Raw genomic sequence first — 12,725 nt, 5'->3', positions numbered from 1 at the left:
GTGTGAGGTGTCTTGGAGCCTGGTCCTGGCCGGGCAGTGCCTGTCACCCGTGCTGGGGCTGAAGGTGTGGAGGGCTCTGCCCCAGGGCCGGGATGTGTTCCCCAGTTCCCATCTGTGTTCCCCAGGGCCGGGATGTGTTCCCCAGGGCCGGGATGTGTTCCCCAGGGCCGGGATGTGTTCCCCAGGGCCGGGGTGTGTTCCCCAGTTCCCATCTGTGTTCCCCAGTTCCCATCTGTGTTCCCCAGGGCCGGGATGTGTTCCCCCGTTCCCGTCTGTGTTCCCCAGGGCAGGGATGTGTTCCCCAGGGCCGGGATGTGTTCCCCAGGGCCGGGATGTGTTCCCCAGGGCCGGGATGTGTTCCCCAGGGCCCATCTGCATTCCCCAGGGCCGTGATGTGTTCCCCAGGGCAGGGATGTGTTCCCCAGTTCCCATCTGTGTTCCCCAGGGCAGGGATGTGTTCCCCAGTGCCCATCTGCATTCCCCAGGGCAGGGATGTGTTCCTCAGGGCAGGGATGTGTACCCTAGGGCCGGGATGTGTTCCCCAGGGCCGGGATGTGTTCCCCCGTTCCCGTCTGCATTCCCCAGGGCCGGGATGTGTTCCCCAGGGCCGGGATGCGTTCCCCCGTCCCCGTCTGCGTTCCCCGGGCCCGGGTTGCGTTCCCACCCCGTGCTCGGTGGCACCGGGGCCCGGGGGATGCTCGGGCTCGGCGCTGCGCCGCTCGCAGCTGCGATTTCCCGCTGACCGCGCTCCGGCAGCGCTGCCATCAATCACGGGGCTCCCGGTTCCGGCGGCGCCGAGCGAGGAGGCGGAGCGGGGCCGCGGGCAGAGCCGGAGCGGAGCGGGCCGGGGCCGGGGCCGGTGCGTGGGGCCGGGCGGGGGGCGGCGGGCCCGGGACGCTCCGCTCCGCTCCGGCCGCAGCTGCTCGGCGGCGGCGGAGGGGCCTCCTTTTGTTCACCAGCTGCGCCTGCCGGCCCCGCTTCCTCCGTGCCTGCCCTTCCCGGAGCCCTCCTCCTCCTCGTCTTCCTCCTCCTCGTCCTGCCGGGTCCGGAGCGGGGCAGGGCGCGGGGCTCGCTCCGCCGGGAGTGCCCCGAGCCCCCGGAGCCGCGGGCTGGCCCAGCCGCTGCGAGCCGCCTTCCTTCCCATCCGGAGAATTAAGGCTGCTCTGCAAGTTGACTAATTGTTACCTGGCCAACGATAACTGCCTGGATGGAGGAAAGGCTTGGCTTAATTCTCTTTTCCGCTTCGCGTTGCTCCAGTTTTTTGGGGTTTTTTTTTCAGAAAAAGTTGGATCGACTCGGTAGGTGAGGCGTGGGTAGGTTGTTATTGACCTGGGAAGTTCCGAATGCTCTAAAGGCTGCAGGGTTGGGGTTTTGGGGTTTTTTTTTTCAGTTGGTTGTTATTTTTTTCCTATTTCTCTCCATAGCAAATGCTTTACCTCCCTGTTCTATATATAAACAGTTCGGGTAATCAGACTGCTGTGTTTAATTCTGTTTTTTAAAAGCAAATGAGATAAGGATTGCATTTTCCTTATCCTGGAAGAAAGTGCTTTTTCATTACGCTTGGTACAATGGAATGCCTTTGAAGCGCTAATTGGGACAGTGTGTGGGGGAACTTCTTTAACGATGTTTACTGGTGTTTTAAGATAGTGACAGGAGACCTGCTCGGCCACTTTGTTTCCTGAGGAAGAAACCGGCTCTGCTTTGTTTTGCAATTGGCTTTAAGCTGGTCTGAGTCCATGTGGCTTTGCCCTGCATGGGGCATTGTGTGGCTGGATGGCTCCTCTCAGCCATATGGGGCTGCTTTAATTGTCGGGGAGTGGAAATGGCGCTTGACAAGGCCACTCCATTTCCTCCTTTGTTGTTTTAAACTTAACATTAATGTTGGGCACGAAGTAGAAGAAAGCGGCGAATAGAAACCCAGTAGTTTGAGTGTAATTGCAGATGCTCCTCAGATAGGTTTCTTCTGGGAACTCGGTTTAAAGTCAGCTAGATTTCGAACCCCACAGACAGCATATTCCCATGGAAAGCTGTTAATCTGCAGGCAATTATTTCCAGACGTGCGAGCGACTCCACATTTCTCTCAGTTTTTGTTCTTGCAGGCAGTTTCTGCATCCTCGTGCCCAGTGACTATCAGCAGACACGTTTGAGATCCTGACAGCAAGCTGAGAATGCTGCAGGAGCAGCGTTTAAAAGCTTTTATTTGTTTTTCCAACCCTGTAATTTGGTAGTGTTTAAACTATTTTATAAAGATCTCTGGGACCAGTGAAAGGTGGTTTTAAGTCCCAAGCACTTGAGTGCTCATTGTGCTCTGGCAGGCTGGGTGCTTGGCAGGCACTTCTCGAAATGTTATTTGATCTGGCAGCACGATAGAATTCACTTGGATTACACCATTTTTTTCACCCCCTGGTTGCTGTTTGAAAGTGATGCATCAGCGAGTGTTGTTCGAGAGCGTATTTTAAGACCTAAACTGCGTGTATTGGCTTTAAACAGGATTCCAGAGGGAGGCAGTTGAGAATTTGTCTTGTTTTGTGGTTAGGATTTATGAATTGAGGCGAGGGCTGACGTAATCTATCCCACCACTTCCTTTGTGTGTGCTTTAGGGTTGATAGGGCTTTGTTTTGCTTAAAATAGCCAGGACTGTTTCTTGAATACTTCTGTATCTCCTTGCTGCTGTGGCCTTCGGTGCAAGCAGGCAACTTGTTCCAGTTGTGTGTGATTATGGCCCTTTGAGGAAATGGTTCCTTCCTTTTGTCACTAAGGTTCAGTGAATTGCTTGTATGCTAAGTAGATGAGACTTTAATTTTAATTAACATAATGATGTGTACAGCTGTTCTGTCAGAAAGCATCGCCTGTCTTCGCAGTTTTACTACAGGTTGTAGAGAGTCCCTTGATGTTCCTCTGAGAGCCTTTTGTGTTTACTTTTGTTTGTGTAAAGGTGACAAAGATGGGGCTTTGTCTCCTGGTGAGTGGTGAACAGCTCACTGCCCAGAGCCTGGTTTGATTTTTGTGTGTGGGGACGGAGATGAGCTGTTTATCACTGAGCTAATCCTAAACCTCCTTGTGTTGGCTGGAGAGGGTTTGTGCTGTAATCTCTCCATTTCTCATTATTGAATTCTTTAATGGCTCTGTAGCTTTCTAGAGCCGGCTCTGAGTGTTGTTGGGTCAGTGTGCCCATGTTAATTGTGCCTTGTCCTGCTCTCTGTTCAGGAGATGCCTGAGAGAGGTTCTGCTGGCACGGCTGTGCTGGATTAGAGGCACACAGAGTATTAAAGCAGAGCAGCATTTCTGTAGCTTGTGGGTCCGTGTGGCTGGCAGGATATTCCACCTGAGAGCCAGGGACCAGCAGGAGAAGCAGCAGTGAAGGCAGGGCACAGGAACAGGCACAGGAACAGGCACAGGGTGCTGAGGCTGTGGAGTTTTGGCCAGGTGATTTCCAGATGAAGGCTGTGTCTTTGGGGCATTAGGCTGGGCTCTGACAGAGTCAGGCTTAGGGTTGGGTTTTGTATCCAAGGGTCAGAACTCGGATAGCCCAGGCAAACTTCGGAGTAAAGATGACTTTTGTGCACTCTTGTGGGTCAGAAGGTGCTGCCTGGGGCTGCTGCAGGTGGCCACTGCTCCCCCAGAGCATCCAGAGCCTGCCTGGGACTGGTCCCAGTTCCACAAATGCCAGCTGTGCTGTGCAGGATGTCCAGGCAGGAGCTGGCTCCCAGGGTGGGATGTGGCTGGGGATGGGGCTCACTGGGCTGAATCAGGGAATGGGACAGGAGCAGCAGCATTTCCCAGGCACTGGCAGCAGAAATTCCATGTGCCTGTGCTGCTGGGGTAGCTCTGCTGCTTTCCTGGGGGTGCCTCATGCCTGGGACAGCCTCAACAAGAGCAGCTTTATTGTTTTGTGAGCTGTAATGCTTTGGCCAAGATACCTATTCCTGCTTTAAAATAACTTTTATTCTCACTTGAACCTTGTGTATTTAAAGTGCCAGACTCAGCAAATGACACATGAGAGCAATGAATAGTTGTATTTTGTGCTTTAAAGATAAATAAAATGAGAAATGGTTTCTAAACCATGGTAGTCCTGAACAGCAGGCACTTTTACCTGCAGTAATCACCAGCCCCTAACAGGCAAATCTTTATTAATATGTATTAATAAGGAAGGGGCACTGGGGAAGGAGAGCTGGGATCACAGCTGACATAATTCAAACTCTGTCACCTGGACCTTGCTTAGCCTTGCACCTTGTTTGGCTGATTCCCCAGTGTTTCAGAACACAGGACAAATTTCTCCATTACTAAAGACTGGAAAAGCATTTAATGATGTAACACTCCCACATAAATAAAGAGCAGCCATAAAATACACACTATCAGACAACTTCATGAAAAATAATGTCAGGCACCTTGAAATGAGTCAGAGGGAAATCTGGTTTTTATACTTCAGCTTTCTTAGCAGAATTGCAACTCTTTCCAGAAGACTGGACAAAAATAGTATTTATTCCAAAGTTTGCCTGGGGTAGTGGTTTGAGTTCTGACCTTTGGATACCAAGTGAGAACAAATAGTGTTGAAAAATGTAAATGATTAAAACAAGCTGTCCTTCCCTAGGAAACATGTGTGTCAAGTTTATCCAAGAAAAGGGCTTGGTAATTGGATAAATGTTTTACTAGTGGAATAGATAGGATTTGATTGTGATGTGTAGATTTTCTCATAATGTTTTTTTGTGTAATTGGTGCGTTTGGAATTCAGGCATTTTCTGTTGTTAGCAGAAGTACAGAAGAAGTGGAGGCTGTAAATTCAGCATTAACAATGGAGCTGTGCTCTCCTCTTGGGAAAGAATGGCAAATTTTGAAAGGAAACTTGGTTTAATTAGTCTTCTGTGAATGGATATCACTTTCATTTTCATAAGATCACAATATAGTGTGAAATAACAAATCTGGAATGTGTTAGTATCGGGGCCTAAAAGTTTGATACTTGCAGGTTTTTCATTCCTTATTTTTCCCTTTTTTTAAATGAGCTGACTGGAAAAAGCTGTGATTAGGTAAATCTTTTTCTGAAAGCAGCCAATTTTGGTGTAGATAACTGCTGCTTCTGTAACACCAATTTTGTACATGAAATATATTTTGTCCTAAGTGCTGATTTGAATTTTCTTGAGACCAGCAAGAAAAAACGCCTTGGTTTTGGCAGTGTTTCCTTTGTGAATTTGCTTATTTGTAGAGATGAAAATGACTTGTTTTTTTGAAATAAAACTGAAATTTTGCTAATAGGCAGTAAGTGTTCCAGCAGCATTTGCAGTCTAAAGCATTCTGTCCTTGCTGTGGGAAGTTGACTGCATTTCTGTTCTTGCCCACAGCAGGCTTTTAACCCAGGCACAAATTGAAGCTGGGAACTCAGTTACTTGTGGTTTTTGCTGTTGAGAAGTTGCCTGGATTCGCTCAGTGCCTGATGAGCAGCCCCAGTGAGCAGTGGGATCACGAGGCAGTGTGGAAATGACTGAGCCATGATATGAGTCAATACAATTCAAGCACTTAAGGTTGGGGACTTTTTTTCCCTGAGTTTGACATAGTAACAGATCCCTACAGAATTTATTCTTCCAAGCAGTCAAAACACACCGTATTTGCTCCATTTCCTATTGAAATCTAACAAAGAAGCCAAAAATCAGATTTCCATTTCCTGCTAATAAAGCTATTCCTTTGAGATTAGAGCTGGGAATGGATTTTTTTATATATATATGGCAATTCCTGCTTAAGAATTGAATATTCTTTGGTGTCTTGTGTGCTGATGTGTGAGAGTATGTGAGACAGAACTCGTTTTCCCCATGTGTTTAATCTCAGACTGCTGTAACTGGCTTAAAACTGCAGCCCCAGCCTGGGCTTGTAGTTAAAACTGGTATTAAAGAGTTAAGAGCAGCTCAAGGTTATCAGGTTGTTGGGAAAGCAATTGCCCTTTCCCAGTGCAATAAAGTAATTATGACTAGTGTATGAAAATGGGGTGCAGGCTGTTTGAACATTCTGGCTGCCTGTCTTTAGCAGAAATTGCATTGTCCCCTTTGTGTTGATCTCATCATTTGCACATTCAGAGCATGTTTGGTATTTGCCACTTGCAGCTGGAAATGCTAAGCAGCATTTAAAACCCAAATGATGCCATCTGTTTGTTGGGGTTTCAGGGAGGTTTTTCAGATCTTGGCAGTTTCACCTTGGCTCTGTTGGCTGCTCTGGAAGGAGTCGCTGAGGGAGTGAGGTTTGTTCTGGGTCAAACCCAAGGGATTCAGGGATGGAGGAGCTGCAGCTGAGCAGGGCTTTTACAGCTTCATCTCTTGGTGTTTCTGTGCTGCCCTGACAGGAGCAAAGGTGGGGTGTGGAAAAAAACAGTCAAAAAAACCCAGATGTTCTGCTGGTAACTCAAGCAGCACTTGACCAAGTGCTCCTGTGACGTTTTTAAGATTAAAAAAAAATAAATTAGGTTTTAGTCTCTGTGCAAATGAGATCTGTGGTTTGAATGATTGTACTTGGTGACTACAATAATGTGAAAAATTGATATAGCTGGGAATTTAAATCGGACTAGGCCTGATTTACCTTGGGGTTGGTAGTTCCACTGGAATTTATGAGAGTTGGGACCTCGTGTGCCACGTTGGGTTTGTCCTCTGGTGCCCAGAGTCAGGGGCTGTGTTTGCCCAAGGAGGATGTACAACCTCCTTGGAGGTGGTAAAAGCAGCTCCTGTGGATTTTTAGGGCATGGAGTCAGCAATGTAAATGAGAATGCAGCTAAACATGTACATGCTGAACTTTAGACTTTGGCTTTTTTTAACAAACACTGCTGTATAAAGTTCTGTTTTGGCACAAAACTTGATTGAATCCATGCTTTTGGCTGGGTTCTTCTCTTCTGAGGGCTTGCTGTGGCATCTGAGATGCCCAAGGTAAATATAACTCTTGTTCTGTTCACTCGTGGGGGTGTTCACAGTGGTTTAGGATTTCAGGGGCATGACACAGTTCCTGACAGGGAGATCTTTGCTCAGTGCACATCCCAGTTTAAGTGCAGAGAGTTCTGGGGATGAATTACAAGCACTGTGTGTCAGGTTAATAAAATTCTGAGGGCTTTTTCCTCTCTCTGGAACCTCACTGGGATGTGCAGATGGGTGGAGTTGCTGTGGCTCTCATGGGAGAGTTTAAAGTTTAAAGTGTTCTACCTGTTCTTGTTGGGCAGATAAACAAATGCTTCAGCCCTGGAGAGATGAGGAATAAAATAAATAATAAAAACTTCCTCGTGGTTATCTTTAGGAGAGGGTTGAAACTTTTCCTGCCTCTTCCAGTCTAAACAGTGCTCGTGACAACTTCAGTTTATTTCTGTTTTGGAGCATAATGTGTGAGGAATATAATGGTTATGTTAGGGTTGTTGTTTTTTTTTTTTTTGTCTAGATTTATATAGGGATATTTTTTTCTTAGAACTCTTGCTGTGGTTTTTGTTTTGTTTGGGGTTTTTGCTTTTTTTTTTTTTTTTTTTTTGTCTAGATTTATATAGGGATATTTTTTTCTTAGAACTCTTGCTGTGGTTTTTGTTTTGTTTGGGGTTTTTGCTTTGATGTGTTGTTTTCTGGAGGCTTTGGTTTGGTGGGGTTTTTTTTGTCCCCTCTCTAAAAAGACTGTTATGGGAGGGATTTTTTAAAACTCCGAGCAGCATGTGTGGAGTTATCCCTGGCTGGGCAGCAGTGGACAAAGAAATAATACACACAGCACTAGTGGGAAATAATGAAAAGTTTCTCACTTGACTATTGGGCTGTGAGCTTGAGAAATACCCTTCTAAGAAATACCCTTTTTCCTTGCTCTTATCAGTACCATTAGATACTGAGATGCTCTACATTACTTTTTATTTCATGTTTTGAATAAAAAATAGTACATAACTTTGCAAACAGTTTTGAAATGTCACTTCTAGCCAAGTTCATTCTGATTCAAAGGCCAGATCAGCATATGTGAGAAGCAGTCAGCAAGTAATAAATCTCAGCATAGCTGTGTGTGTTATCTCAGGGGAGAGGCTGGAGGGCGGCAGGAGAAAACAGCCTAATCCCTCAAGTGCTGGCTGGATTTAATTAGGTCCCAGTTGCTTGGGCAACTGGCACCTAGTGAGTTTTCCTGTGTAGTATTTTGAAAAGTAGCTCTTAAGTCAGCTCCTGATTAGGTTAGTGTTTCAGAAAACACTGCCTGACAGGACATCCTTCTCACTGCTGCTTGTTCAGCTGCTGAATGCTCACGTGCAGTAAATGATGGAAACTTCACAGTCAAGAGTCTTCAAAGCTGAGCTTTTACAAGGAAAACTTCAGTGCATCAGATCCCTAATAAATCATGTAATTTGTTTTGCTGTCTTTGGTTGCTGAGGGATCACAGGTTTTCATTTGAAAGAACAAGGAGATATGGTAACCCCAGTTTGTTATTGTGGGAATAAAGAAGGGAATAAAGACTTTCCTTGGTCAGGGATGGATCAAACACTGCTCTGAACAGTTTATGGTGCTCTGCTTAGGCTTTTGTCTCGTCCACTATGGACTGCAGGTTGCTGTATTAAACATTTAATGTTCTTTCAGAGCTGTTAGTGGTGTCTAACCTTAAAGCTTCACCTTGAAAATGGAGTCAAGAGTTTCATATTGCTCCATTTCAGGAAAATAACCTCCATTTGGAAGGTGTTTTCAGTATGAGACATGGCTCGTGTTACCTTCATTTGCATGTCATGGAGTATTAGTGTGTCATTATGAAAGGTAGGAAGGTTTTCCTTTTTTATTTTTATTTTTTCACAATTATATTTTGTGTGTACAAGGCCAGAAACCCAAACTGCTGCCGTGGTACCTCTGCCACGTCCTGGATTGTGCTGGTGGCGAGTGACGAGGTGTGGTGGTACCTCAGCGTGAAGGAGGCCACCACATTTCATGTGTAGCTTAGTGGTAATTTGCATTGGTTATTCTGTGCTTAGTGGCTTAAGGTCTCACTCTGCAGCCTTGTTCTCAGCAGCTTACAAGATCAGACCCAAATTCAGGGATCCAGCTCGTGCTGCCACAGCAGAGCCTGCCAGAGTCACACTCCAGCTCAGAGCCTCTGCTGAGAGCCCTGCCAGCAGAAATGATGTTAATGTCTGAAGCGTGACCACAGCCAGAAGTTATTTCATGCAGTGTTAAAAGTATTTCCTCTTGGTGTAGATTAGAAGCAGATTAATCACTCGGAGCATTTTTTAATATTTTTTTTATCCCTTCTTCTCATGGAAGATGGGGCCAGCGGTGAAGCCCCTTTCTAATGGGCTCATTAGCAGTGGGTAGCTGGGCGCTCATGGGGTCACTCCTGTAGCAGAGATGTTGCTGTTTTAACATCATTTTATAGAATTGAAACACCCAATGTGTGACAGCTGAGAGCTGATCCTTTTTTTAAAAAAAAACCAGTGCTTCAAATCTACTCAGGAACTCAGCTGGTTGTTGCCCAGGAGCAGTGACACGGCTGCAAAGAGGGTGAATTTATCAGTTGTCTTTGAAAGCATGTTCTCTTTTTGAGAAGGAACCTCTCTGCCTTGCAGAAGGGTGCAGCAGGCTTGGTGAGGAGCCAGGGGATGGCAGTGAGGTCTGTGGGCAGTGTCAGGGCTCTTTGGGAAGCTCACCTCGGGCTCTGCGATGTGAGAGACACCGAGCTGCGCTCGGGGGTGCGAATATGTTGGAAGTCAAAGGCTGACATTGACAGCTTTGGTTTCTCTCACTTAAGGTCATGCAAGAGCTCATATGATCCCTGAAACACAGACCCTCTCTGCAAATCCCTTGGGACACGTGAGGCCTTCAGAGGAGCCCAGAGGGATCAGGAGCTCTTCCTTGCGTGGGGCTGCTGCACACTCAGTCCCTTTCACAGCACTCCTCTGTCCCACAGCTCTGCGCTTATTCTTTCTTTCTTGTGCCCGTTTGCTTTTCAAATCATTTTCCTGCTCCTCGTGGCAGAAACTGCTCGGGCAGCCGGAGATTAAAGATCAAAGGTCACCCTTGCAGCAGCGAGGTTTTACTGCTTTAAATGCTGGCTATTTATTAGTGTTTTCTGTGAGTGCAATAAAGGAAGCGAGGTGTAATTGAATCCATGTCGGTTGTTAAGCATTCTGAGGCGGTGAGGAACAGGCTGCAGCCAGGGCTCAGGCCCACATTTCACACATGAATAAGCACATTTAATCTCCTGATTACAACAGCCAAGGAAACTCTGACGTCTGCTCTGTCATTAACCAAAATAAGCCGCTCCTCAGAGAAAATGAGACCGATGTCTGAAATTAAAGGCAGTTTCTCCAGACAGAAATATCATCTGTCTTCATGCTTATGCATAAAGCGTTTTAAAACAGTGGACAAGAAAAAAATGTCCTCTTAATATGTCTTGCTGATCCTGATAACCTTGTACCATCCTCCAGGATTCCTTTGTTTCCACTCTTAGGGAATTTTATGGAGCACTTAAGTGGCACAGCTTTAGTTAGTCCTACAGATAGTCTCCAAGTCTCAGGATGCTGCTTTCTTTAGAGAGAAATTGCTTTAATTATAGGCACGTTTGCCTGGGAATGTCTGGTCAGGCAGCTCAGGGTGGGAGCCCACCCTGCAGTTCCTCTTCCCTTTTGAGAAGCTCGGATGCACAAGTGTGTCTGGAGTTAAATAAAACTGCTCATGTGGCTGAAGAGCAGAGGTTCTGCCTTTCCTGCTCAAAGGGGTTTTCCAAAAATAACCTGATCTAGTTCTCTTTTGGGTGATTTAATAACTATAGTTTGAAGCTTTCTGGAGGATGAAAGGATTGCAAGGGGACAGCTGAGTGTTCAACCATTTAAAAATGAAACATCCAGTGGAGAAAAGCTCAGCTAAAAACATGCAGGGAGGGACAGTTTGGTAGATATTTGTAGATGTGTTCCAGAGATGGAGGCACCAAAATAAAATTTAGAATGGAAACTGGAATCAGTTGAGAGCTGGAGATGAGTTCCAGCACAAAGCAATGGGCTCGTTCTATAAACACACACAAATGAATGTGGTCAGTACTGTGCAGAATTTATTTCTGTCTTCAAATAAATGAGCTGGAGGCAGCAAAGGGTGTGATGTTCTGGTGACTTTGATAATCAGGCCACGTGGTTCTGTTCCATGCAAGGATTCTTTCCTGTTACCATTAGCTTGGCTGTTACTGTGTGCCAGGAATTTCTCTTTATGCTTTGATTTCCTTGTTGGTATTTCTCAGATCTGAATTCACAGCACTTTGGAATGTTTTTATTTCACCTATTTTAGTAACAATACTACAGACTTTTGTCTTTTATTGCCTGTCAGGAAACCCATATGCATGTTTTCAGGGTTTACCCTTGTTGCTTCTCAAAGTCTGTCTATCTGTTCAAAATAAGCTGTTGTGTAAAACAACAAGTTTTTGCTCAATCTTTTTCTTTTTTTTTTTTTTTTTTCTCCTGTTTTAAATGTTGTTAAGCAACCTCATAATGCAGATGTTTTCATGGCTCCAAATGACTTCAGGATCCCCAGATAATGGTTCTTGTTTTAACAGCAGCTCCTGCAGGTCCCGTGGGCCTGTTCTCCCCTAACAGGGGAGTTATCCTACATCATAGGAGGGAGTTATCCTACATTATATGGCCATTTTTTAAAGTTCTGGTTTTTAATGCTGTGATGGGATGACTGCTCTACATTACTCATCCCTGTATTGTGGTAATCATTTACATTAAGCCTGAATGACTTCAGAGAAGGGTAAATACACAGCTTCATGTTCACTGTGTGTTTGCTGCCATGTGTTGTGGCTGCAGAGGCCATGAAAGCAGTTTGGAGATGACAGGAGGAGCTGGGACCTGCAGGGCTGGGCTCTGCTCCTGCCTCTGCAGCCTGGCTGCTGCTTCTGGGGTCACCTCCAAAGCCCCCCGAGCTCCTGGGGTGTGGTGGGAGGTGGGAAGGGCTTTGGGAGAGGCTGCCCTGTGTGTCACAGCCAGGTAAAGAGGGCTGGGGTGGTGACCAGACCTGTCACAGTGAGTGTGTCACTGCTCCTCCTGCCTTCCTCACCGAACAGGAATAGAATAGAAAGTGTAGCTAATTTATCTGCTAATTTTGGCAGTGCAGAAACTTTTTGAAACTGTGTTGATTTTATGTTGCTGGTCTTGAACCAGTGTGGAGAGAAAATGGGGCTTATTTGGGATGACATTACTTTTATGGGAGCCTGTGTGTAAAACTGTCCAAAAGCAGGTGTTGTCACATCGCTGTTGTGGATGTGGTGCATAAATTGCCCATCCATCCATTCTGGGAGGAGGTAGGAGCTGATAAATCACTGCAAATCTCATCCCCAGCCCTTCAGTCTGCTCTGTGGTCAGAGCTGACTCTTGCAGAATTCCGCTCTCAGTCCTCACTGAATTTTTGACCTCCCACAAAAACAGAAAGTTGTTCTGCTTGTCCTCCCTGTGCCCATTAGAATAACACAAAGGGAAATGTTACTTTGCTGTCTTGGGTCTTTACCATGCCTATCCTTAAAAATCCTCGTGGCTGCCTCATACTTCCCTGGCAATTTCCTCTTGAAAATGTGACTGTGAAAACCAAATAACCTGTCACTTTTCTCTCGATAGATACAGGGGTGTTTTTGCCCTGTGAAATCTTGCTTTGCCACTCTTCCCCTGTTCTTCAAGTTGTGTAGCAGGGCTGTGTTGAAGAGAGGGATTTAGGATCTGAGCTGTGAGCCTGCACATCTCGTGTGTCACACAGCCCCTGGATGTGGATTTGGGAGCGGTG

At 46.2% G+C, this 12,725-nt stretch overlaps 1 protein-coding gene across 2 annotated transcripts in view; it reads left to right on the top strand.

Annotated features, from left to right (window-relative positions):
• Positions 1–916: 916 nt before the first annotated feature.
• The window catches only part of RERE (arginine-glutamic acid dipeptide repeats), a 136,978-nt gene continuing 125,169 nt past the window's right edge, over positions 917–12,725 (top strand). For both annotated transcript variants that reach the window (XM_015648368.3, XM_015648367.3), the window contains exon 1: positions 917–1,298. The gene's annotated coding sequence lies outside the window, so the exon portion shown is untranslated. The remainder of the gene's footprint in view (positions 1,299–12,725) is intronic.

Source organism: Parus major, chromosome 21, assembly GCF_001522545.3.
Source record: "Parus major isolate Abel chromosome 21, Parus_major1.1, whole genome shotgun sequence".
In the NCBI taxonomy this organism is placed as follows: domain Eukaryota; kingdom Metazoa; phylum Chordata; class Aves; order Passeriformes; family Paridae; genus Parus; species Parus major.
The sequence above is the reverse complement of the archived record's forward strand: the minus strand, read 5'-3'. Positions and strand labels throughout refer to the sequence as shown.